This window comes from Taeniopygia guttata, chromosome 4 (assembly GCF_048771995.1).
Source record: "Taeniopygia guttata chromosome 4, bTaeGut7.mat, whole genome shotgun sequence".
Classification (NCBI taxonomy): Eukaryota; Metazoa; Chordata; class Aves; order Passeriformes; family Estrildidae; genus Taeniopygia; species Taeniopygia guttata.
In genome coordinates this window covers 6,371,893-6,399,153 of record NC_133028.1, presented here as the reverse complement: position 1 = coordinate 6,399,153, position 27,261 = coordinate 6,371,893, and the positions used below count along the sequence as shown (strand labels likewise).

The following is a 27,261-nucleotide window of genomic DNA, read 5'->3' as shown; positions in this document are numbered from 1 at the left end:
TTAGTGTCTATGAAGTGTATTTGAATCTTTCACTGTAATCCAAACTGCAAAGCTAAATTAATTCATCAGAATGGTGACAGGCACACTTTTTAGGTTATAAGCTAATATAGAACTTTTTTTTTTTTTTCCCATTTTATTTGAACTGGAGGAGACACTGCAGATTTCAGCGGTGGCCTCTTCTTTCTGAGCCTTCAAGTCTTTCCTCATTGAGCTTGTGGGAAATCTGTTTGTCCATTCATCTGGAAGAGAAATAGTCAAGGAAATCAGAATTTGGGGTCTGGACCTTGCATAATGAGCAGTTCAGGATATGCAGTATAATTATGCAGCTATCAAAGAGGAATTTCTTAAAACAACTTAGCCAGGCAACAGGTGAACAAAAGTGTCATTAAATGCACAGCTGGGGAAGTTTAGAAGTTTGAGGTAACACCTTTCCTTTAGTGAAAATATGGGCTTCTGTGAGGTAGGGAAACCAGGGGTTCTCCCTCACTTGTGTTTTCTCATATGCCAACAAGAATAAAAATAATTAGTATATGGTTTATTTTCTAATGGCAATAGGAATTGCATAAAGCTCTGCACCTCTCTGCTGACCTGAGGGCTTGGACAGCTGTCTGCTGATCCTTGGCAGATCCTTGATTTTGCAGAAAAGCTGTGGTGTGACTTCCCACAGGTGGGTGGGGTGTCTGCTGACAGTTCTCACTGCTGTCAGCATGACCTGGGCCATGGCACTGCTGCACATCCCTGCCCATTGGCCCCAAACAGGCTCTTTGTCACTACAGCTGACAGGTTTTGTGCTTTTACCTGACAGGTCCTTCTCATGGTGACTCTCTAATCTTGACTCTTGTTTTCTGTCCAATCTGAACAAACATTTTTTGCTCAGCTAGAGAAATATGGAGGACGGTGTTTTGTCTCTAGCTCATTGATAGTTCTGGTGCCACACTTAATGCTCTGCTTGAGGGTCTAAACTTCTTCTCTAACCTCTCTCCTCTCTCCTGTGAATATTTTAGATATACTTCCACTTATTTTTGTCCCAGATTTACAGCTTTATGTATTTTCCCTTTTCTAGGATGCTCTTTTACACTGATCTGAAAACCCCTTCTTTGCCTCTACTATTCTTTGTTGCTTATTCAATCCCACAAGGACTCACTCACTTATCTGTTACTGGGATGTCTCTGAAAAATGTTTCTTTCTCCAGAATTACCTTTGAAGCAAACTGGCTCTGAACTATCACTGACTTTTCCCAAGGGGCCAGGACATATCCTTGAATTTCAGTCCATTTATTTCTCCCTCTTTCAGTGACATTTTTTGTGGTTATGTCTCCCAAAACACAGATAAGTTTTTCTAAATTGCCTTCCCTAATTGTTTTCAGATATAAATTATCCATCTTAAAACTCACAAGTCATTATTAATTGAAGGAACTTTTGGCATGTAAAATATGATGTTTAAATGCTGAGAGGAATCTGGCAGAACATTACTGCCTTACCTTTCCAAATGTTGCAAGATATTCTTGGCTTATAGCATATTATATAACAGAGCCTTTAAACACAGATTATCTTTAGAAAGAGAGTCAGTGATTATTGTCAAACCATAGTGATGAATTAGCTGAAGCTGATGAGATGCATTTGCACAAGGAGCTGAACAAGGGTAGTGAGAAGCAGTCAGCCTGTTTGGGGAATAACAATGTTCCTAATGATAAGTAAACAATGCATGTGGCCCCACATTTATTGTTCTCTTGGAATGAATTTTCTGGCTTCAGAGTAAATAGAAACTCTATTTCCATTATGGCTGTCTGCTTTTCATAGGGCTAACTGAGGACTTCTGTCTGTAAGTATAGCAAAGCAATTGGACCAAACTGGGGTCAAGGCAAGATAAAATCAGTTTTCTATTGGAAATCCTGCCATACAAACCATTTCTGACTAGTGGAATGAGTGTTGCTCATGTTTTTCTAGGACTCTTACTAGCGTCAGAAGACCTGTCCTGGGAGCAAAGTTAGAGGAACAGACTTTTTATGACTTGGTTTGCTCATGTATTTTAAGAAGATATTATCTCTGAGCACTAAGATTTTAGACTTCAAAACCATAAAGAATGTGTCTTGGATGAACATTTTCATGCTCTTTTAGGGATTTTGTGCACCTTAATCAGACTTAAAAAAATTGTTTCAAACCTGTTAATACTTTCCCCAATTCCTTACTTTACTTATCCTTACAGTCCTATGATTTCTGGAAGGAGTAAACTACAACCCACTTCTCCTGTGGATATTTAATCATTCTACATTTTGTGAATATTTAATCTGCAGATTAAATATGAGTCCAGACAAAACTCCCATTCCTGTTGGTGAGATTTTGCCCTATTTGTAACAAGCAGTTTGCCAAAGAATGTGGTGGATTCTCAGTTGCTTATAGTCCTTAAATCAGACTGAATGTCTTTCCGAGAAAGATGCCCTGAGTCAACCACAATTTATTGGAAATAATTTAGGAATTGCTGGGCAGCCTCCTCTGGGCTATGTTCTGCAGATGTCAGAGAAGGTGACTGCAAAGTTTCCATATGATCTTAAAATCTACAAATACATGGCTGATTTTTGAAATACCATGGTCTTAAAGAAGTTTTTCTTTTTTTCATCTGGGATGTTTTAAGATCTTTGATGTGCTAATGATCCAAGTTGTCTGGCTAGATGATAAATCTCAGATGAAAGAAGTAGATGGTGAGTTAAGACTTCTTTCTCACCTCTGCCTGGGAGCTATGGCACATCTTAGTAACTTCCTTAATAAACAGTATATATTTTCAAGGGATTGGGCAGGATTTTAATTGCAGCTCTGTAGGAAACTGGTTTTTTATTTAATGAAAGATCTCTTGATTTTTCAAAATGTTCTCATCTCCACATGGCTAAATAGTACCCACCTCAAACCCCCTCCCAAAATAAAGCTAAAGGTTTAAGGCTCTGGGATATAATGCTGTGTTCTTGTTCTAGGTCAACAGAGCAGGAGACTTATATTTGTCTTCTGAGATGTTCTGAAAGAGCTGGGCTGGGGACTGTGGAGTCTTCCCTTGAAAAAGTCCATCTTCATCTTATTTTGAGTAGCAGTTCAAACCTGGACCAGGAAATTTACCCTGGAAAAACTGGACAGTGCTTTCTGGTGAAAATGTCACATCTGACAATTTGATACTTCTTGGCAGACACCTTCCTTCCCAAATATTAGAGTATATTGTCAAAAAATTCATGCTAAATCTACTAGCAATGATCATGAATAAAGCCATGCTGGGATATAGAGATCACAGAAAGCCATGGTGCTTCAAGAATCTAAAAAGCTTTGTGGGCCACCAGAGATAACAGATCATAGCAACTCTGAAGGCCAAGATGAAAACGCTAGCAAATAGAATACAAATTGTGTCTTCTCCTTTAAGTGTTCAGCAGTTTTTTTAAAGAGTATGTTTACATAATTTGAAATAAGGATTTTCTGTCAATGCTAGTGTATACACAGGAGGGGAAAAAAGGAAAAAAGAACAAAACTCTTTCTTCTCAAAATCAGATTTATTAAGTATAAACAAATTTTGTTCCCAGTCTGTCTGAAGCTGGCACTGCTAAATTTTACCTTTGCAGAAAGTATTTAATATAGAGTGTGTAAATATTATGTTAAAGGATTCATGTCCTGTTTTAAACAGTGGCAAAAAATTTCCTTTCAGCCTTAGGTTTTCCACTAATTTATTTCATATTAAATCAGAGCAGGCTAAAAAACTGCTGATCAGATCTTTACTGAGCTTTATTGTAATGTAGTTTAAGTGGATGCAGACGGCTGGTTTTTCTTTTTCTTTAGTTCTTCTATTTTTTTCCCCTCCATGTCTGAAATATTATACAGTAGACTGAAGTTCTTGTGGCATTAACATGAGAGTCTCAAAATGGGCTGAAAAATAAATATTATAAAAATATGTCATCCAAATCAAATACTGTGTGAATAAGGGAAACTGGAGAGGTCACAATTGCGGTTCAAGGTTTAACATGCAAGGTACCTCAAAAGTTAGCTAAATACATTTCAGATGGATGTAAAATGCAGAGAAAATGTGTTAAGTATCTTCTCTTGGTGAGATCTCGAGCGTGGCTCAAATAACACTCGAGGGTTATTATTATTATTATACTCGGAGGTCAAGTTCCCACATGGTAACATACAGGGTGATAGGAAAAGGCTCAGATCCCCCTCTTCCTTAATCAACAGCATCCCCCTGGCAAAAAGGCCTGACAGTGCCCCATGATCATCCTCATGCTCATCAGCAATCAAAACCCCAAGGGTGCACAGGAATAATACATGGAGACTTTAGGTTTCCTTACACTAGGGCAAAAAATGGCTACTGACTGCTCTTGGTGCTTAACTGTGTAATTGTTTTAATTATGCTAAATTGCACAGTGCAGTCCCTTAACAATTATGTGGGTTAGCAACAGTATTAAATGACAAAAATGACATTCATGTAGTCACAGCATTGCCTCTCAGAAGCATAAAAATCAGAAAATACAGGAGTCTGCACAGGTTTCCCTTGAGGAACCAGCCTCACCACTGCCCACTCTGGCAGCTGCATGAGACTTCAGCACAGGGGGTGATCATAACATCACTCATTTTATAAAAAAATCTTGGCTTATGGGACAGCTCTAGCCACATGATGACTTTGAAATATTCACTAAACAGTGAATGTTTGGGCAAACAGTTCTCACCCCATGATTCACCTCAAAGAACTGATGTTTGCTATCAGAACTTGACTGAAAGAGCTTCTGCTGGTTTGGAGTATAACTGTGAAAACTTACCATGACCATCACAGAGCTGGTCCAATCCAATATTCCAGGACAGTTTCATGAGCAGATTACTTTCAGGGTGCAGTTCTGGTCATCATTTTTCCATATTGCTTTGCCCGGAAGCCAGGGACACAGACCCCTGAAATGAGTCTCGGCTGTGAAAACTGAGGAAGAACTTGTTCAGTAATTCTGAGGACTAAAATCTCAATATTTTTGGCACGTGTCTAGTTTGTGATTCTGCTAAGATCTTCCTATTCACTGCTGTTGTAATCCAGTTTCCTGCCTCTCCTACCCAAGGAAACAGGACTGCCTGTGGCAGCCTCCCCATACAGGTGGGCTCTTGCTCTCAGGAAAGGTGCAATTCCTCCCCTTTTTCCCAAAACAACAACCTGGTACAATATCTCCAATGTGGTAAAGAGGTTCCTTCCTCCTTGCAATTTTTGCAATATTATCTATTTTAATATAGATACAACAAGCACATTTAATAATGTGAAAAATGCAAATTTACTGTTTCTACAGACGTAATAATAACATTTGGGCAAAAAGCTGTGAACTACAAAGGTGGATTCTCTGTCATCCACAACCTTCCATAGGACTTATCAGAGACCTGCATTGTACAACCTTCAGGGAGTTTACGGGGAGTTACAGAACCAAGTGCTATTTTTGAAGTAAATAACTGTTTGATGTAAAAAAAAAAAAAGCTGCATATGGAGTATTTAAATATTTGACAAGCCTCAGTGTGAAATAATATCAGGAATTAATAGAAAGGAGCTTGTTCTGGTGGAGTTTTCATGTTCGTGTTCTTTAAGGGGTTATGCAGGATCCTCTGCAGCTCGAAAGCTTATTGAGTGTCTATTTTTAAAAAGATGTTTTTAAGTTATGTGTATGAAATAGCATGGCCACATCAATGAATCCCATCTTAAATATTAGTGAAGCATTTATGCTTGTTGTCCTAAAATGCTGCTAAAATCCAGAGCAAGGCCCTTCTTGATTGACTACATCTGCCACTGAATCCATTTGTAGAAGCCAGGAATAATTTATATTATCTCAAAGTAATAACAACTGGTGGAGAAATATTTTTTCACATAACCATCTGTGGAAAAACCCATGCATTCCTCTTTTTGTACTGTGGGCTAACCTATAAGTTAATTCCTTAGGTATTTATAAGGATAGCTCTGTGTGTGTGGGATTTGCTAATAAACCCTCCTAAGTTCCAGTTTGGGTTTCCTCTGGTGAGGTGAGCACGCATATCCCAACAAAGCCATCTGGACAGACTCTGCTCAGTCTGAAGAATCTGACACTCCTGTAAGCTTTAAGCATTCCTAGAAAATTCTGGATTCCCTTACAAATTGTATTTACATTTTTTTAATAGTGTGAGTGTAGCCAAGATGGTCTCTATCTGGAAGAGGTCTCCCATTTATCAATTGAATACTTACTCTTTGAGCAGTGAAGAGGGCAAACCCTAGAAAAGCAAAGCAAATCTGTTTGAAAGGAGGTAAGAGTGGTATTTTCTTAAGCTGGCATGCCTTTTTGCATTTGAAGTTATATCTTATAAAATATATGGCCAAAGTTCGACATGATGTGGTTTGAGCTTGGCTCCCTTTGGTAAATAAGAGTATGTATTCAGTGGATGAACCTTACTTTAATTTCAAATTCAGACCCAAATTCCTTCCAGACTCTGGGGAATCTGAGGTCATAACCTCCCAGGGTTATGACCAATAAAAGGAAAAAGGGGAGAGCTGTATGCAAAGCTTCAGGATCTGAGATTTTGGCTTAAGGACATCTCTATCATGGACAAATCATTCCATATACAATCTCCAGAACCAACTAACAAATAATCTACAAAGACTTACAAAAAATGCATTGCAAAAATGAATGCCCTGGTTTTATCTAGGAGTTAGCATTCTAAAAATAACCTCAGTCCGTCCTTCAGGGCTCACACTCAGTAGTGCTTCAAAATAAAACTTTGCAGTTAAAGAAATGTTTTATCAGCCAAAATTATCTATAAGAAACTTGAGGAATTTTCTGGTGGATAAAATATTGAACTGCAAATATTTGCTCTGCTTTAACCTGGCACTGTGCCTGCTCTGAATCTATTGACAACCTGGGGGAAAAGACACATTATCATTTTGAGCTGTGTCTCAGTATTCCTGATCTAGCTTCTTCACAGAATATGCTACAGCAGAAATTATCTATAAAATTGCATGTGATAGTTTGATAGAAGTATAACAGTGTGTCAGCTCTATTTCCTTGCAAAATACCTTTGATGTGGATGTAGAACTTAGTAAGTGCAGCTCATTTAAAGTCAGAAACCTTTCTCTGGTCCCAGCATTATTCAGCTTCCATATTTAATGTGTCCACCCTGGCAATTACTGCTGTCCAAAATGAAATTATAATTAAAAAGTTACTTGTTGAGAAAATGGTTTAAATCAAAGAACACATTCCTGCAGTGTATTGTAGGTATGGCTGGGGAGGGAGCATGGCTGAGGAGCCTTGCCAGAGTCCCAAGCAAAGCATCTCCATGCCTCATGTCACCTACAGTTTTACGTGTTCGAGTTGTTTTGGATGTCTCCTGCAGGCTGTGGTTCCCTTTGGACTCCTGGCATCTTCAGAAGGATCAACTATGGTCAGCCTCAGCACCTGGGGCCATGGGTAGTAAGGTGCACTTTGATTTTTCCCTCTGGAAGCAACGACCTTCAACCTAAGAGAGAGCAGAGGTTTACAGTCTGTGCTCTCTCTTGCCCTACCACTCTCAAAATGTAATTTCAAAGGGCTCAAAGTTTAATTTATTTGTTTACAAGAGATGTTCCCTTAAGAGAATGGGCTGGGTTCATATCTCACACCCATGCAAATTGGAATAATGGCTTTTGTCTTGGAAATCAGTTTATGCTGCTGCAATAAACCAGGAGTTGGCTACTGGATTCTTTTCTATCATCATTTTAATTCCAGTACATACTTGTATGTGTTCTGCAGCAAAATTAGATAAAAAAAACATCTGGCAAACAAAACCATTACCAAATAAATGTTGCCCATTGGCCCTGAATTCACACTCAGGATATTGAAAACAAATGTTCTGGTGCTATTGAGATCTTGACATGTTTGTGTTTAGCTTGTTGGGTCAGCTGAAATTGCTCGTGTTCACAGTGATCCCTGATGAGAGATACTTTGAGTCACAGATTATTTAGACTATTCTCAGTATGGGGTACAACTCAAAGCTCCTTAGCAGCATGACTTTCATAACAATGATATAACCCAACAGCAGGTCCTCTGACCTGACAACATACCCCCCACTTACAGGGAATCTGTGTTGCTAAACAAAATATTTGTGAACTAGTAGGAAAACAGGAGTCACTTGTCATGAATCTGTCTTTATTTAAGGACAGACAGCACTCTGTGGCCTGTTTTGATTTCCTGGCATATTGTATTAGGGTTTTCACAGAGTTGTTCAGAATCACAGAATATCCTGAGCTGAAAGGGATCATCCAGTGCAGCTCCTGGCCCTGCACAGCACCGTCCCCAAGAGTCACCCTGTGCCCGAGAGCTTTGTCCCAACACCCCCTGAGCTCTGCCAGGCTGGTGCTGTGCCCACTGCCCTGGGGAGCCTGGTCAGTGCCCAGCCACCCTCTGGGGGAAGAACCTTTTCCTGATACCCAGCACAAACCTCCCCTGGCACAGCTTCAGGCCATTCCTTGGCTCCTGTCCCTGTCACCACAGAGCAGAGATCAGTGTCTGTCCCTCCTGTTCCCCTCCCGAGGAATTTGTAACTGCACTGAGGTCTCCCCTCAGTCTCCTCCAGGCTGAGCAGACCAAGTGCCCTCAGCCTCTCCTCACACGGCTTCCCCTCAAGGCCCTTCACCATCCCCGTGCCCTCCTTTGGGCACTCTCTGATAGTTTAATATTTTTCTTATATTGTGGCACCCAGAGCTGTCCCAGCACTGGAGGTGAGGCCGCCCCAGCCCGAGCAGAGCGGGACAATCCCCTCCCTTGCCGGGCTGGCCATGCTGGGCCTGCTGCCCCCAGGACAGGGATGTCCCTCCTGGCTGCCAGGGCACTGCTGGCTCAGCTTCCACTTTCCACTGGCCAGGAGCCCTTCAGGTGTATTTCAGAATAATATTCTAGAATAATCTTCTCCACAACTTTACCAGGCACTGAAGTGACACAAACAGGTGTGTAGATACTGGGGTTCCCTTCTTGCCTTTCTTTCACCAGCTTCCAATTAGTCAGAAATCTTATTCTTCATATGCATCTTTGTCTTCAGACTATCCACATTTTCCTTCATCTCTATCCTTTATATGGTGCTTTGGAATACCAAACACACTGCCTAAAATAGTCTGTACCCATTAATATCTGACTCTGTATTGTATTTTTACCAGACACCTCTCACCTTTCTGGATGAGAGTCAAAACAATTCTGGGTGTTGTTTGGTTTGGAGTTTTTGTCTTTATTAGAATAATTGCTCTATTCAGGGAAGACTAAGTCAGTCTCGGTAGACTTGTAGGGGGCCTTAACCTAAAAAAGAAAAACATGCAGCCTCAACTATTCATAATCAGTTTAGTGGATCCACTATTCTACCAGTACACGCAAATTTGGTCAAAAAAAACTACTTCAGAAAATGTATTGATTTTGTCAGCACTTTAGTTTAAGAAAATAAAAAGGGGAAAGAATTTCCATCCTGTTGAAATGTGCTGTTTTGAAAATACTGCTATTTTGGGCTTGGTTTTGTTTCTGAATAACTTTTCTCTGGCAATTTAGCATCGTGTTGTTGGGTGGTTTTGTAACAAAATCAAAGTAAAAATCAGAAAAGAAATTGTTTTGTTGAATTCTGAAACCTGCAGGTTTAATTTTGAAAGAAAATAATGCATATCTAGTTCAGCAGCAATCAGAACTTGTTTCAGTGGAGATCTACTCTAAGCCAAAAAGCTCAAGTAACATCCTTACATCTCCCCTCATCCAGCTCTGTCTGGGGAAAGTGGGATTGCAGGGGATTCAAATAACAAATTAACATGGAATCATTACGAGTAATTTAACTTTTGAAAGGAGATCTTTCTGCATGAACAATAGATCCATCCTGAGCCCCCTTCTTTCCCACAACTGTCAAACATGCTTGTTTTTATGAGGCCTGGGATAAAACTCAGTTTGACTTCTCAATAACATCTTCTTTGTATCAAAGCAAGTGAATGTGGTATGGATTCTGAAAAATTACTATGTACATGCAAAATCCAAACTGATTTTTATGTCAAATTTCTGCTTTCTCTTTGCTTTTCTCTTCATCTCCCTTGTATACCTAGAGTTGAGGATTTTCAGTGTAAAAGATTTTATCTAGAAAACACCTATCAAAGAAAACATGGGGGTTTTAAATTAAAATCTTCTGATGTTGACTATATTTGATGACTTCTGACTGATCATTCCTAAGCAATCAGTTATAAGTAAAGCATTTGATAATTTTTTCAGACTCCACTGGGGAAAGCAGGCAGTCGTATCAGCAATAATGGACAGTATATATCTAATTTTTCTTACGCCAACACAATAAAGTCAGTCATTAATTATAATGTTAGAGCAAGATAGTTTTATAATTCTTAGTAACATGACAGAGTGTGGGAAGCTAAAGGACAGAAAAAATTACTATATGAGAAGAGTTTGGTGTCCTTAAAGTTCAAACATGTCATAATTAGGAAAGTCCAGCAAGAACAAGATGGTTGTGTGACATCCCATTAATGAGCAATTAAAGTGTAGTCACATGGATGTAAATGAATATGTTTAGGAGTGAAAACTTACCATGCCCCAAAAAGAATTTTGTTTCAATTCATAAAGGAACTGGTTGTTTAATTATGAACACACAGAGGATCAGAGTTGCAATCAGATTCACTACCTATTTTAATTCATGAATCAAGCTTTTGTGTAGCTGAAAAAAAGGAAGAAGTTGTGATTTAATTAGTGGCATGAGAGTTGGACAACCCTATCTCATTAGGACTAATCACTTTCCAGGAAGCGCCGGGCGCCGTCTCCCACAGCATCTCCCAGAAATGATCACTATTCTGCAGGACTGAGCTCAGTGTTTAATGCCACTGTTGCAGGAAGCTGTCATTAACTGTGTTAGAGAGGACAAAATGGGGAAAAAAGGCTGCTATTCTCAAAATGAGTATGGCAATACAGCCTCTCACAGCTTCCTATTGCTAATTAATCTTGCAATTTGCCATCCCCTCCAGTACAGGTTCAAAGAACAAACTGGATTTTGTTAAGAAGGGAAATAACAGAGGAGAACTCCAAACAAACAAGGAAGTTGGGCAGGAAGGAGTCAGATTTGGAGAAGGTGATGCACAGATGTTTTCAGGAGTTAACACATGCACGTGTATGGATCAGCCATCAAAAGAATCATGCAGGGCAACAGAGGGTGCCATTGTGCCACTGTGTTGCTGGTGTAAGCCTTGGTGGGAATGATTTCCCTCCCAGATATAGCAGATAAAAACCAATCATATAGACATTTATTTATTTATATGATACTAATATAATATCTTTATTTATAAATATTTCAATTTTTTTTTCACGGCAATACAGGCAGGAGGGCATCACACATTTTCACGTAAATATATGTATATGTATTTGTACAAATAAATAAATACATTGTTGTGGGGGTGAATAAATATAAAAAAGCTCAGGTCCTAGGTAGGCTATGATAAATGTCTCCACAACACATTCTTTCCTAGCTTCATCTACAATCCACCCTCTAATTTCTTGATCTGGCAACATATAGGCTCCCAGCTGAGCCCTGTCCCTTCCCCTCTCGCAAATGCTTTGTCATTGGAATTATTTCCCCACTCTGGCTCGTGGTCTATCAGATCAAAGTACTCAGTCATTGACAGCATTTGTTTATAGTAAAAAATGCCATAGCTTCATATCCAGATTTAGCCCTTGTCTCTCAGTGCTGTCAAAAAGGGACATTTTTAGATATCAATGCTCATTCCTGGTTCTCAAGTTATCAGAATTTACAGTTGTAATGTTCTTATGAACAGAGTAGGCTATTTTTGGTCAGAACGAAGGCACGTGATACACCAAAGCAATTAAGGCCCCTTACTTTATTAACAGGATGGTAAAAAATAGTCCTAATTAAATATTTTTCAGCTCTGCTAAACATTCCTAAAATAGCCCTTTCTGCAAGGGAAGGGGCATAAGCAGAGGGTGTGACAGGGTGGTGCGGGTCTCATGGCACTCCCCTGGCTGCCTGCATAATTTATAGCACTTGTTATGTGCCCAGCCCAACATTCATCTGATAAAACCCTCTCCCCCCTGCCGTGTGCTCCTTACCCACGTCCCAGACAGGCACTTGCACACTCCATGTGGGATTTGCTTCACGCTGCAGGAGACGCTTGGGGAGTAAAATCACCAATGCCCTTTAAATCGCTGCAAAGCAGGTCAAGGTCTTAAAAGCTTAAGAGGAGAAGCTGAGCCCTGCAAATGTTGGTGTAAAAGCTCCATTGTACAAACAAGAGCCGCGTTCCAAGGATGCTGTCACCTTGGATTTCACTAAAAACAACACCCCCTGCTCCTTTACAACTGCTGATCTATTTAGACTCTGAATCCTCAGGACAGGCAACCTTTATTTTGAACCTGGTGATCCTCCAGGCTCATAATCCCTTCTCCCACCAAGGCACAGACTTAGGTACACGTTGTGTTGTTGAAATGCAGATCTGAACACAAGTTTTGGGTTCTCTCTGTGTTTAAAAGGCAATAAAGACCAAGCAAATGACAGGTCCTAGTTGTTGTTTATGGAATATATATATATTCAATATAGTTTTTTGAGCTTTCAGAGGGAACAGCAATGAGATCAGCTAAGCCCCTAAGTAGTTTAGGAGCACTGAAGTTTTGACTCTGGAAGACTTTTTTTTTTAGAAGTGCATGTTTTAGGAACAAAACCATGTGCCACGCAAGTTATTCTTGCTCTAAAAAAGGGTATCTCATCACAATGCCAAGAATTACAATGGACTGAAAACTATGCACAGTATTTCGGTGAAAATCAACATGAAAAACCTTATGTCTGAAAAATGGCATGACTCTTTTTGTATAGACTCATTTGGAATTACTTCTTTCTCTCGATTTTTGCTTTGAAGGTGAAGAGGATCAGGTCTGCAATAAAAATGTCTCATGGAAAATGAAGTAGAATTTTTCAGTTTGATAAGGTCAAAAATACGTGTAAGAAGGACACTAAAATGTCGATGGTTTGGAGGTAGAGGGGAACACTTCAGCTCCTATGGTGAAGGTCCTAAAAAGGACTGAAAAGCTTTCAAACATGAAAAATACAGAGTTTTTTGAATACAAATTAGAGTTATTAATTTCTAAGCAGCAAAAATCTCAATGTGACTAGGGAAGCCAGAAGAGAAAGAACAAGGTTTATTTTCCCACCATATGCCAAATACCAGTATCTGGAAGATAAACTGTAAACCCAAACCCTAAAATCCTGTGGAACAGTCTCTGATGGCCAGGACAAAAGAGAAAGCAGCCTTTAGCTGCAAAGCCCTCCCTGTAAGTGTTCAAAGCCAGGTTGGAAGGGGCTTTGAGCAAACTGATCTGATACAAGGCGTGGTTGTGTGTGTGGAACTAGATGGTCTTTAAGTTCCCTTCCAACAAAAAGCATCCTGTGATCCCTTGAAGTTGGTTGTGGAGAATGTTCACCCACACTACTTTCTTTGCCAGCAAGCAGTGGTGTGTTGGCCTAATCAACAAACTGACCACTGCCACAACACCACTGGGCTGCCAACATAACCCACAGTGTGAAGGAGTAACCATGAGGTTTTTTATGCTGATCATCTTGAATAAAATTTGTGTTGGTGCAGGGGAGGCATGAACCTCCACCTACTGTAAATTCATAGAAGCTGTCACGATCAGCCAGATTTTTCTTTGGAACAAAGGAAATTCCCCCTTTGAGACCTTTATAAGTTACTCTGGTGTGTAATGTTGCCATTCTTGCCCTTCCTGTCCCCTCCTCACCTACCTTTGATGGTGAGCCGGGTATTGTTTGGATGACTTATACACCGAGGTCTGTTAATTCCCCGTTGGAATCAGCCACAACAGGTCAGCTCCTTCTTTACATGAGCACGTTATGTGCATGAGGACTGATAATCTTGCTCATTTTCCATAAGCTCCATGGAATTTATGTTCACAAGTACTCTCTGAAAACGATGCAGTAGCAAAGAGTCACCATGGTCCCTCTGAGCCAGCAGCAGAGATTGTCAGGGCAAGACAGAAAAGTGGCATCTTCTTGGACATGCGCCCTTGAAAGAGACCTGGACAATTCTAACATTTCCCCTTACACTTAAGAATTACTTGACATCTGAAGTGCCTGGATTTATTCTTTATGAGTGTTTAAATCTGTTTTGCTATAACTTTTCATCTTCATTTCTACCTTAGTACTACGACAAAACTGAAGTTTCTATCACATGGAAAATTCTGCCATTTCAGATTCTGTTTTGATTCTCAAGCAGAATTAAAAGAATGTGTCTAGAAATTCCAGCTTGGAAAAAAAACCTCACCCCTGATGCTCCCCATCACCTGAGCCAACCACATATAAATATAGCTGAAATATTTCTGCCAAACTGCTTTTATTTCCTCTTTCTATAATAGATAAAATAGTTTAAAAAGTTTCTATAATCTTCTTAAACCAGTTAAATTTATCAGAAGAATTTTTGTTTTGACTGAACAGTATCATTCTAACAAAAGAAAAGTACTAGTTATAACAATTATAAGCTATATAAATATAAATCATAATCTAGTTCTAGTCTTTTCCTTACTTTTGCCAAGTTCATGAGAACACAGAGACATGGAAGAGACCCACACTCTTCTTTCTAAAGGTCTTTTTGCCTCAGCAAAATCTTTTGCCACAAAAATCTTTTGCTGTGAATGAGGCCTTTCATTGATTTGATCTTAACTCTCTGTCCCAGCAAAAATAGAGTCCATAGAGAGTTATTCCCAATCAAAGGGGTTTGTAGAGTTTGGAAAACATCTGTCTGTGGCCAAGATGCTCGGACTTTCTTACCTAGACAATTGCACCTTAACTTGAAACTGTAGCACTTAACACTGCACTTAGTCTGCCATGCTACATCCATCCTATGATCTGGAATACCACAAAACCCCAAAGTGGTGTGTTGCCTCTTCTGTAAGAAATGCTGTGCAATCATTTCCCAGAAAGTGCTGCTGTCATTCTCTGCAGAAGCACAGTCAGGGTCGCTTTCTCAATCCCAGAGGTACTCTTGCCCCTGCCCTCCCATGGCTGGAAGAGAAGAGTGGTCAGGAAAAACAGAGGCTATGGCATGGAACAATTGCACAGCACTGCACTTAAAATTTTCAAATGGGAAAACAGTAAATGACATGAACAACATACTAAAATTGCAAAACTGCAGTTACCACTAATTTTGTATTGGTATACTTCACCCCTGAATATACATCTGAAATATACCCAGATCATGATGCTACTTTCTACTAGCACAATGATTTGGCCTTTTTGCTTCTAAGTTGAGAGAGAAGGCTTTATCCTAATTAAAAGGGAGGAGAATATCCAGATAATTTTTCTAAAGAAAAAGGTATTTAGGAAATCCTCCATTAGCCATAATAATGATTTTTTTTCCAGGACATTCAGGTTAAATATTAGACAGCTGCCATCACTATTGAATAGATAGGGAAAAGTGTACTTGACCTTGATGCATCCATGAACATGCTTTTCCCACCAATAATCCTGGAGTTTATAGGGTGCTGAAGTGCTACCTCTGTGCTGTGCTAGGTGTTCCTCTGGGAAATGGGCCTCTGGTGGTGAACCTTGCAGGCCCACCCCATCACATGCACTTAGCCAAAGGGTCAAACATGGTGTGACCAGAGCATGGGGATACTGAGACACCTCCATGAGTCTGACAGTCCTTTAGACAATTATCTGTTAGATCTTGAAACTCTCAGATCCCCTGGGGCTGACATGCAACAAGAAGGTGGGTACCCTTCCCATGCCATCTTTCAGCAGGGGATCCCTGTGCTTTCTCTGGCAGATTATCCACGTGCCGCTGTCCATCCCTGCATTAATCACATGCCATTATCTAGCTGCCATTGGCTGGAGTCCTGTCTCCAGGGTCTTTTGGTGGGAAAGGCCCCAAATGACCTAGGTCAGGTTCCAATCTTAGTGTAAGAAAGAGGCTTGTCTCAATTCCTCCTTTTTTAGGCGTAGTCCCTTATTTGACACACATGGAAGATATTTTAATAGTAATTATCATGTTGTGATGCCAAAGTCTTCTCTATAAATTTCTCTAAATTTCTCTAAACCCACTTTTTAGCACACTTTCTCTTCCACCCTCTCTCTATATGTATATTTGCTAGTACACACATTAAATTACATGCAGAATGAGACCACACACTGCCAAAACAAGGCCGTGTTGTGTTTTCGCCACGTAATACAGTAAGAGTTAATCTCATCCTTCAAAACTCAGCACTTCATCCAACTTTCTGTCCTGCACAATTGCTACATGACCTCCTGAGCCATGGAATCAGCAGCAGTGTTACACCATGGGGCTTCCAGGTACAGCTTCCAGGCCTAGGGCAGGGGGAAATCACTGCTTGCTCTGTGGCATCTGTCAGCATATTGCCACAAGCTTTCATTCTATATTTATGAAAAGGTGCTGAGGCACAGCAGGCATTATGCATGATCTTCGCCATAAAAAAGGATCATGCCCTTATCAGTTTTCTGCAGTAATTTGCTAAATGTCATTGGTGTTACCCAGGTCTCCTTCTGCAGAGCCCTGGCACGCTGTGGTGCTGCTGAAATGCGGCGCTGTCCTCGCACTCGTGTGAGTGTTTGCTCTGTCATGAGATCTCCCAAATGCTGGATGTTTGATAGGCCAGTTAGCTGCCTGAATAAATATTTTCACTTTCTTTTAGTCAATGCTAGAGCCAAACATTCAACTGAAAATAGCTTGGGGTAAGTATTGTTGGTTTAAAATTAATTTTGTAATAGATTCTGTTTGTAGAATCATTGATTAGTGTTCCTGTGCTGGCTTTTAAAACACAGCTTAGAATATTGCAAAGAAATAACATTTTTACCACTAGAAGTGTTATATTTTAGTTGTGTCTGGTTTTGGAAGACTATCCTAAACTCTTCATAGAAAAGTAAAGCAAAACATTCTAGCTCAAAACCAGAGTTTTGAGCTAAGAGAGATTTGATTTTTTTTACCTTAATGGCCCATTTCAGTTACTATCTACATTTTCTGAAGCCTAAAGATATTGTAAATTAAAAAAAAAAAAAAAAAAGAACAACAACAAAAAAAATCCAAACAAAAAATCTTCATCAGCTGCAGATTTAAGGAAAATATTTAAAACCTCAGTAAGAGTTTTTAAAATAAATAACAAAAAGGTAAGATCCTAGTTTGGACAGTGAGTTATTTTTGACATTATTTGATACAAGAACTCAACATGGATATTTTTGAAGTATGGTTCTCATTAACATTTGGATAGAGTACATTTCCTTTCTTGATTCAATCATGAAAAAATGCCACTTACAGATAGTCCATACAATAGTGCAACCTCTTTCACACATTACTACATCATAATCCATTTGGCTGCACTTGCTTCAAACAGGTCTACTCTACCCATATGGCCTGGCTTCAGTATTTCTTTCTCCCATCTGTTTTAAGTTATCTTCTTTGGGCTGTGTTTTACTGAGACATGCTCTTCAGCCACATGCAGAAAGGCTGTTTCTGGGAGAAAATGTGAACAACAGGAGACTTTTCTGCTCTCACATCTGTGGGAGTTCATTGGAGTCGACTGAGCCTACTGCTGTAGCTGTTGGCTCTGCAGTCTGTTAAAGCCCATTTTGTCTGCTTGGTCTAAGTTTTCACTACAAAACCCTAGAGGCCTGTTTGGAAATCCTTGATTTGTGTGAATATTCCTGCTGAAGAGCAGTCCTGCAAAAAGATGTCTTTTATTTTCCTTTTGCCATTCACCTCTTTCCCTGTAGGACCACATTCTACACCCTGGAGAAGCAGAGTAGTCCTTGCTCCAAGGCTTTTTCATCCTCAGAAGACAAGTAAGTCAAAATCTACCAGAGATTTCTGCTGTCTTTCCCAGCCTATGATGAGTCTCAGGTTGGGCTGGGAAGCCAGGAGGAGCAAACCCAGCTCACAAGACCTTCCCCTACCCTCCAGCCTCACTGCATGCTCATGGAGTGGTGGGACCATGGAAGTCACTGCCTTGTTAGGAAGTCCACAATCTTCTCCTTTCTTGTTCTGTCCTGAAACTCGATGTTCCTGACACAGTGATGCCACTTGACATTACTGATCCCTCCTAAACACCTGCTATCAAATGCATCAAATCTTTTCTTGTCAGCTTGCGTAATGCCCCAGGTCTTTGCAGCATCGAGCAAAACTGATACCACACAGCTGTTGTAGAGCCTTATTTTTTGTTTTGCGGACCTGTCACTGCCCCATGCTTTTGCCCTTGAATTTATTTGCATTGATATTCACCTTATACTGGTCAGGCTTGAAAGGACACTGGATGAAATCCAGGCAGAGTGGTCCAGAGTACTGGAAATGGGAATAAAATATGAACCCTGCCATGACTGTGACTGACCTCAGAGAGGAAGGACAGAGTCACTATTTCCTTTCCTCAATAGACCCAAAGCCATTATTTAATCAAAAGCTTTGATGTTTATTTCTAGTGAAAGCTTCTATTTTTAGGATTTTTCTTTTAAGGTGATCACTGGCCTTTGGGTTCACCAAAGATGAGTCAGAGGATTTTCAATTCTTGTTACTAGTTGGTCATATATTTATAAATACCTTTAAGAAAGGGGGACAGAATGCAGCAGATCTTAAATAATGTATTAAGAATGAGGTACGGGTTTTCGTTTTCAGAAATGAAAATCTGTCTGAATTTATTGATGAAGCTCTACACCAAAAGTTAGAAAAAAAATAACACAGAGAAAAAAAATTGAATTAAAATCTCTGTGCATAATTGTTTTCATTTCTCCAGAGGGAGTAAGACCATTTATGACAATTTTAAAAATACTTTCTGACTGTTTTTAAAGTTACCTAAAGAATGTAAAAGAAAGCAGACATAGCTCAATCCTCTTGATTTTTAAATTAACATTTCCTGATTTATTTTGTCTGCTGTTAAATCTTTCTTTGTCTGAGTGTGAAATAATAGAAAGGTGTGTGTACATTCTTCTATAATATTGAAATAATTTGTAACAAATGTAAAAACAAATCTGGAAAAGGCTAGAGCTGTCTAGAATGTATTTTTATTTTTCTTATATGCAATTTCAGGAAACATCCACATGGCATACAACCAGACTATGCCAGCCCATGTGGGCTACCACATATATTCAGTAGCAGTAACATTGTGTGACAAAATAGAGAAAAGTTTCTTCTTAAAATTATAGAATTCTATAGGAAAAAAAAAATTATTGTTATGTGATCTGGACATAGAAGCACAGGCCACTAAACAAAATAGCCTATTCTTCAAAATTGAAGAGGATAATAATATGAAAATATAAGTTAAAATAATATTGAAAATATAGCTATTAAAAGTAGAAAAATAATAAAAAGTAATAAGCAATTTAAACACAATTTTGTGGTTACATTTTATTTATATGACATGTTGTTGTGATAATATATATTTAATAATACTCTTCTTCTGATATAATTTAATAAAATAATATAATAATTATTTTTATTATATATTAATAGAACAATTGTAATAATACATCAATAATATATATTTTTTTAAATTTTGGAACAAGGATATAAAAATAATATTCTGTGAGTAGTCCTAATTTTATGTAGCTAATATATAAAATTATATGAGTATATAGCTAATTTTAAATTATAACATTTTTGCATAGTATAATACTGCATACATTATGTATCATATTGTTAGCTACTAAATGCACGAATAAATTCTACATTTGGCATTGCCACATTTCCGGTGTTTATCATAAGGCTGTATAAAACTTGGGTCTAGTTTAATTTTTCTCCTGCTTTTTAAAAATCATGTTAACATAAAACTATCCTGTATCAGATTATAATTTATAATTTTTGTCTAACTTTTATTAATTTCGACCAGGTTCAACTTTTATGAGAATTTAGACCAGGTTCAGCTTTTATGAATCCTGAAAAAAATATCTTTTTTTTTAGATATTTCAGGCTATATTTCAGATATCCTGAAATATCTAAAAAAAGAGATATTTTTATCTTCCACATGAATGACCTTAGCATGAAAAAAAGGCACAAAATAATTAATACATTCAACAGCTCAACATGTGAACCTTTACTGTGACCATTTTTCACTCTGCTTGTTCCACAAGTCTGCCTTAATATTTTACATATCTAAAAATATAAAAATAAAATTAAATATAAAAAGCACATTTGAGAAGCTATTCCCTAATTCCTAGGTAGTTAAATGAATTTAAGTTGAAAATTATTCCAGCCTGATCTACAAAACCTCTGCAGAGCAAAGATTTCCATTCACAGGGGCAGATATTGTAACTTTTATGGTTGTTTCTAGTTTTTAATCCCAATGAAGACAGAAGAAATAGATTTATCATGACTGTAAGAATAAAATCTGACAATAATCAGATATCAGTTCTTGTAATTTTTTTTGAAAACTCTCTTATGTAAAGATTCAAAATATTTACTTTTTTAAAATTAATAACTTAAAAAATGACTAATCTTGATCAGAATTTTAAAAGTTGTTTGGCCACTTGATTTTGCAATTTTAAGTAGCATTTGTTAAGGGGGAAAATATTAATTTTACTTCAAGGAATAAATAATATGAGTTACCAGTACTGCAACTCTGATTTGAAAATAAGTACAAATTCTTCCTTTGTAAATTGTCTGCTTTTATAAATAAAAGTGATATTAATTTTTCACTTCTACTATGTTTTTTTTACAAAATGGAGCTCTTGTAAATTAGTTCCGTAATTCTTAAATCCCACCTTAGCTGAATTTGCTTTGAACCCGACAGTAGCACTGTAATGACAAAGAACATTTTAAAAGCTTTAAAACGTGGGCTGGACACTGCACAGAACGTGTCCCTTAATAGCAACAGTGACAGGAGATAGAGGTGCCTTTCAACTGTCTTTTCATTTTGCCAAGACCATGTCAAATGAACTGAAAGGGGACAAAGTGACAATGGGGTTTTTTGTGTCTAAGGCCACCATTTCTGGGCAATGAGCAAACAAATTCTGAGCAGGAGTTACCTGTGTAAAGAGCAGTAACCCAGGTGATTTTAACTACAGTTTTAATAGCATGCAATATGATATTTCTTCACTGTAAATAATGAGGATTTTTTTTCCTCTCTGCTTTACTTTTTTTTTTTTTAATTTGAAGACTGTTGGATATGGCCAGAAAGAGCAGCACATGCCTGGCCCAGACTGGATGCCATGACCAGCCGTAGTCTGGAAAGAGATCTTTGCATCTCTTTCCAGAGCTGGGGAATAACTCAGCCTAAAGAAGACAACAGATGAACAAGATAAATCCCACCCCAAAATGAAGGAGCAGCACAGTGAAAATGATACAGTGGGTCATTGAAAAGACACCTCAGTCTGCAGTTCTGGAGGATAACTGAGCTGAAGTAACTGCTCCACCAGTGAGATGAAGATTTTGGACTTGGGAACATGAGGGTCCATGAGCCCAAGAGTGGGCAAACCTTACTGCCACTAGAAAAACTTTTATTTCTTGCAGAAATGAATTTGGAAACACATAGACATATGGACACTGTGCAGAGTGAAGAATTTGATCTAGAATAGCACTAAAAGAATATTTCTGTCTGGGGAATGCAATGTTGTCCAGCTGAATTGCTCCCCAGGGCACAGGCAGTGTGGACAGGGCTCCTCTGTAGGGGCTGCTGACTGGAATGGTGCTTGGCTGAATCACTGCCCACCTCCTCATGGGACACCCTGCCAGCTTTGATCTCTGGATCTGATGCTCCTGTGGCTGAGCAGCTGCTCACAGGGAATTTTCCAAGAGGGCTCTTGTCTCTGAGCTTGTTAGCCCTTCCTTTTAGCCTGAAGCAGCCAAGCCCCACTGACATTTACTGCTGGCTTAAGAACCCCACCCGTTACTTGGCTCTTCCAGTGGAGGATGAGATTAAGAAATTCATGGCATAATACAGCCTTGTGGTGACTTTGGATAGATAGATGGAGTAACTTGGGGAACAATGCCACGTGTGACAATTTTGACTTTGCACTTTGCACAAGAAGCCTGGTGAGCTAGAGGCAGATAAATGGGATTATCAGCTATGACACAAAAACTTGGTATTAAAGTTGTTTTATTTCCTTGTGAATAAGACCATAACATGTGTTCAGGCAGGTATCACCCACAAAAGCAAAATATAAAGCTTCACTATCTTTCAAACTGCTCAAACTTTGTCTTCTCTCCATCCCAAATAGGAATATTTTAATTTAGCTTTTTAGGTATTTTTTTTATTTACCTGGGACCCCCAAAGGAAGCTACTATGAAATATCCCTCACAGGCAAACATGACTGATAGATTGCGAAGAAATGCCATAAACACAGGTCCTAAGGTACCGTAGCAGAGGAAAGGTCAATGAAAATTGAACTGAAGCAATCGGAACAGAAGTTGTCAACACAGAAAAAAAAACCACCATCAGGATAAAGCAGCTCGGTACACCTTTACTCACAGCTACAGCATGGATTAAGCTAGATAAAAATATGAATCTCCAGGTCCATATCCAAATTCTTCTTTCCCTATTCAGTATCCCACAGTCCCATACCCACAAGTGTCCTCTCCCTGTGTCAAAGTTGTCAGCAAGAGCTGAACCTTGGCTTTACTCCATTCCAAAATTCCCATGGGACCGATAGAGGAACAGAAATTTGCTACTGTCCTGGACTGAGAAGAAAGCTCTGAGGTCTGAAGGAGCAGATTTGGTGCCGTTGCTCTTAAATGCTAGAGACACCAGGGTGAGCAGTGCAGACTCTGGAGACATCACAGAGGAATTATGTTCTGTGAGTTCTGCCCTGCAGAGCTTACTCAGGTGGACAGACTCATTAACAACAATTAACATCCCATTTCCAGGCAAGGCTTGTAAAAGTACCAAAGTAATCACTGACTCAAAGCTGAAGTAACATTTAAAAATCAGTTTTCCTGCACATCCAAGCCAAACAAACCAGATCTGAGTTTCTGCAGACACTCAGTAGTCTCATGTGCTGTTTCTGGGCAACAGGGAGGCTGTTACACAAACAGCCTTGCTACAACTTCCAGTGGGCTGAAAACAGGCTTTTGCAAACCATTGCTGAATTGCTTCCTAATTGCATTTTCCCTCCCTGCTTATTAATTATTTTGCATTAGGTGACCCTGCTAGTGGTGTGGCATCACATGGATAACATCAAAAGGAAGGTCAGAAATTATCACAGCTTTTATCTCATGGCCAGCATCATTTCCCAACCACTGCACATCTGCCTTACATTTTGTGAATTTTAGCACATTGAAATCATTTGGGCTCAGAAAAGCTTTTCTGGAAGCTGCTTGGTTGGTTTACACTCAGATCACTGCTGGTTCATGTCCTGCTCTCCAAGAGCTCCAGTACTTGAGTTACTTTTCACATCTGAGCGGTGCCATTGACACAGGGAAATTTCTGAGCAGGGGAATGTCTGCAAGCCCCAGACCCTAAAGCTGAAGTGAGGCTGAAAAGCACCAGAAAAAGGGGTCACAGAGAAGGAAGGACAGGAAAAAACACAGTAAGTAGTGAATAAGTTCAGGGTGTGAAATATGGTGTTGCTATTTAAATTCTTATAAGAAAAGAGTAAGGAAATTATTGCAGAACAGGTAAGAAAAAAGAAGCAAATACCAGCCTTGAATCAAATCACATAATTCTCTCCTGATTGCAACAAGTAATTAATGGTGGCAATTAATAAAAAAAATGCAACAAGGGAACTAAGCAAGGAAAAAAATATATTCACAATAATGGGACAATTTTGCATCATTGACTGGAAAATGTTGCTAAACTGGTTGACACTGATTTTAGACACCCTCTACCAGCTACAGCAGGTTAAAAATAAAATATCACAAAGTTTGGGTTTTGGAGAGAGAACAATGGCAGCTGAGACACAGCAGTTTGTACACACGAGGCTGGAAGGCAGTTTGGGGCAGGGATTTGTGTTGTGATATATTTCTACACCTGAACCGTATTACCAAGAAATATTATTAAGTCATGAAAAGCTGATGATAATTTTTTTTTTGTAAATAATACTGTTTAAGACCTGCATGCTCAGGGGTACTGTTGCTCATTCAGAGTCTAATTTGAGTTTCCAGGATTAGAGACAGAGCAAAACAAGCCCTTCCATTACCTGGGGCAGCCTGCAGTGAGACTTAAGGGTGACTTGCTTTTGACCTGCTCGTCTTGATTTTGGCATCATGCCCTGATTTGAGTGACTCACTTGTAGTCTACAAAAATACAGTTTCTGGTTGGGTGATTAACTCTTTGTCCTGCTGCAGTCCTTCCTACTCCCCCTGTGCAGTCCCACACTCCAGGGTGGCAGGAGGGATGAACTGTAAGTTTGCTGGAACAACACTGCCAGCAAACCCAGCACCCTGTGACTTGCATATCCTAAAACCACAGCGTACTTTAATATAAGTTATAAACCCACACTGTCTCTTTCAACCTGAATTATTGCCATAACAAACACTGAGGAGTAAATGCTGAATGTAGCCCTGAATGGTGGCAGAGCCTTTGATATTCCATCCTTTGTGTCACTTTGGGTGTTTCTGAGTCCCCCATTTGAGAGCCCGTGGGGCTGGAGCTGATGGGCACAACCAGAGCCTCGGCTCCTGACATCAGCAACTGCCAGAGAAACCCAGAGAGATGGGAATAGGGAAATGGAAATTGCTATGTACCCATGAATACAAATCTCTTATCTATTTTCATATTATCTGAGATATTTCATAAATTTATATTCTTAAATTATTGATTACTTTGTCAACACATCATCTCAGATGTGAATGAATAGCTAAAATACAGCATTTAAAGTTAGGACACTTCAGGGCTTTTTAACCCCTGTCTGGGCTCTCCTCCTTTAGATAAGGTGCCCGGCAGATCCTTCTAACTTTTTTTAGCTCTTTTTTTTTTTTTTTTTATTTTGCAGAACCTCAATAATTTATCTCTTAAAATGTTAGTGTGAAGCTTAATTTATTAGCTTTCCTTTTGGTGCTGGAACACAAACTGTGATCACTTACTGAGCCTGGTAATCAAATATAATTTGAATATAATGTAGCCTCAAAATTAACAGCCCTGAAACAAATAAGAATAACAGACTCTAAAAAATTTACCATAATAAGAGCCCAGCAGGCTCTCTTTAAATGTGTCTTTAAAAAAAATTACATACTAATAATCCTATTATTCAATGGGAAAAAAATGTATCTTTTTATTTATTATATGCTCTGGAAAAGCCACAGCTTTTTACAATACTGCTTCTCACAAATCACTTCAGTTTAATGATGTTACTGTACATTTCATCTCACATTTGAGTAAATATGTTTATTTCATCCTGGAGAGAGATTTTATTTTAACTTCAAAATTGTAATTTCTTAGAAGTCTGCCACAGAACAGCATGAGATCTGCCAAATGGAAATACCCACCCCTCCCACCCCCGTATGTTTAAAAATTAAGGATTTTTTTCCTCCAGCACAGAAACATACTTATTTATTCTGACAAAAAAGCGAAGGACAGTGATCAGAGACACTAAATTTAACTGCTGCCTGAAGTCATAAACATCTGGTGGCTATTTTAATTGCATTGTGAACTAACCACCAAAACCCCCTCCTAAAAAATAAAAATATTTCCCCTGTGCAATACTGTATTTTAGAATTCTTTTCTTCTGAATCAATGTCAGACCTGATTACAGCACAATGAAGTCTGTGTTTCACGCCTGCATCTTCTTGAAAACACCACACTCTATTATTACAATTGCAGGTTTACTCAAAGCATCTCACACAGACAAATTTTTCAGGTCACTTCTGCAAACACTGACTTAGAGATAAAATATAATGCTTAAACCATTGCTGTTTGTTTGCAAGTAAGTTAGACAGATCAGTACATCTGCATAGAAATACTGGACATTAGAAAGCACACAGATAATCACACAAGCACACAGATTCGTGTGTATGAGATATGTGTGTGTACATATATGCATACACACACACACAAAATGCAGATATTCATACATATATACGCATATACATGCATATATAAGAGGAATTTAAGTAAGTAGTAACACAACCTACCTAAATGTGAATAGAAATTGTTGTTAATAAAATACTTGCATGAGTTGTACGGGGACCTTCTAAATGTCTGTGCTTCCTGGGGAGACTAAATGACCTCTTTTTTACAGATACCAAGATCAAAGCTCTTGGTTTAGATACTCCAGCTGTCCCTCTCGTTGGCATTTGACATGCTACCCGGTCCATTTAAAATCAGGGGGCATGTAAACATTTTAACCCTTGGCAGCAGTATCTGAGAAAGATGCTGGCAATAAATGGTCGTAACTGCCTGGGCCAAATCACATTTGGTGTCCTCCCTTTGAAGTCCATGCAGGCACTGTACCCTATGGTTTTGACAAAGAGCCAAGTCCAAAAAAAGGATGTAGGCTCTGAAGCTGTCCGGATGTGGACTTTGGGATCCAGAGTGGCTCCGTGCTGCTCAACAGTTGCCTCTGAGCTCGCCACAGGACTCCCTGCCTGACCTTGGAGGCTTTTTGCCGTGGCTCTGCACTGGTGCACTCCCTGCATCACCCCAGCTCTCAAATCCCAATGTTTCTGTGCCTGCACAGGGGCACCTTCATCCCCCATGAAGCCTCCTTTGGTGGGTGTACACAGGGGTAACACATGCTGATGAGATTAGACCCTGCTCTGAATTTAGGCACAGCTATTTATTTTATTTTTTTTTAAACCATTGCCACAGGAGGGTGCCATTTTTCTGCTTAAGCTCCAGTTGAGCCATGGGCCTCAAATAGTCTGGATCCATCATGCCCCAAGAGAGCAGGAGATGATGGATGTGAGCCCAGGACAGGTGTTCTTGCATGCCCACACCCTTCCCACCAAAGCCAAGTCAGGTCCGTGGAGATGGATAAACAAACAGCATCAACAAGATCCCACGGGTAAAAGCGTTACTTCTGGTCCTTACCAACAGGTTGTTTTCTGTCACATTTTTAGAAAAGAGTGATAGCAATGGAAAACTAGGGCCCTTCTCTTCTGCAGCCATGCTTTGAAAGAGTCAGTCTTTTCTCTCTCTCTTTCCAGTCTTTGGAGAAACAGTGGTGAACCCCATCCTACTTGAATCCAGAAGGTACGTGGCCTCTGCACTAGGTACCAATGGTCTGGAGAAAGGATGAGCTCCACTCCCAGATAAAGTGTGTCTCATGGGCCTGTGTGTGGCCTGAATGCCATTCTCCCATGCTGAGAGTCCAATTGCTTGACCCACATTCATTTTGGGTACTTAAATATATTTTCCCT

General features: G+C 39.2%; 1 long non-coding RNA gene across 2 annotated transcripts; it reads right to left on the bottom strand.

Annotated features, from left to right (window-relative positions):
• On the bottom strand, window positions 1–26,170 carry LOC115494883 (uncharacterized). 2 transcript variants are annotated; one of them, XR_003959903.4, is made up of 4 exons: window positions 26,035–26,170; window positions 6,211–6,236; window positions 4,787–4,913; window positions 1–239 (listed from the first exon to the last, which is right to left on the bottom strand). It is a non-coding gene; the product is annotated as an uncharacterized lncRNA (long non-coding RNA). The 2 variants fall into 2 exon arrangements; XR_012055496.1 differs by lacking the exon at window positions 6,211–6,236 and having other exon boundaries at window positions 26,035–26,161.
• Between the last annotated feature and the right edge of the window lie 1,091 nt (window positions 26,171–27,261).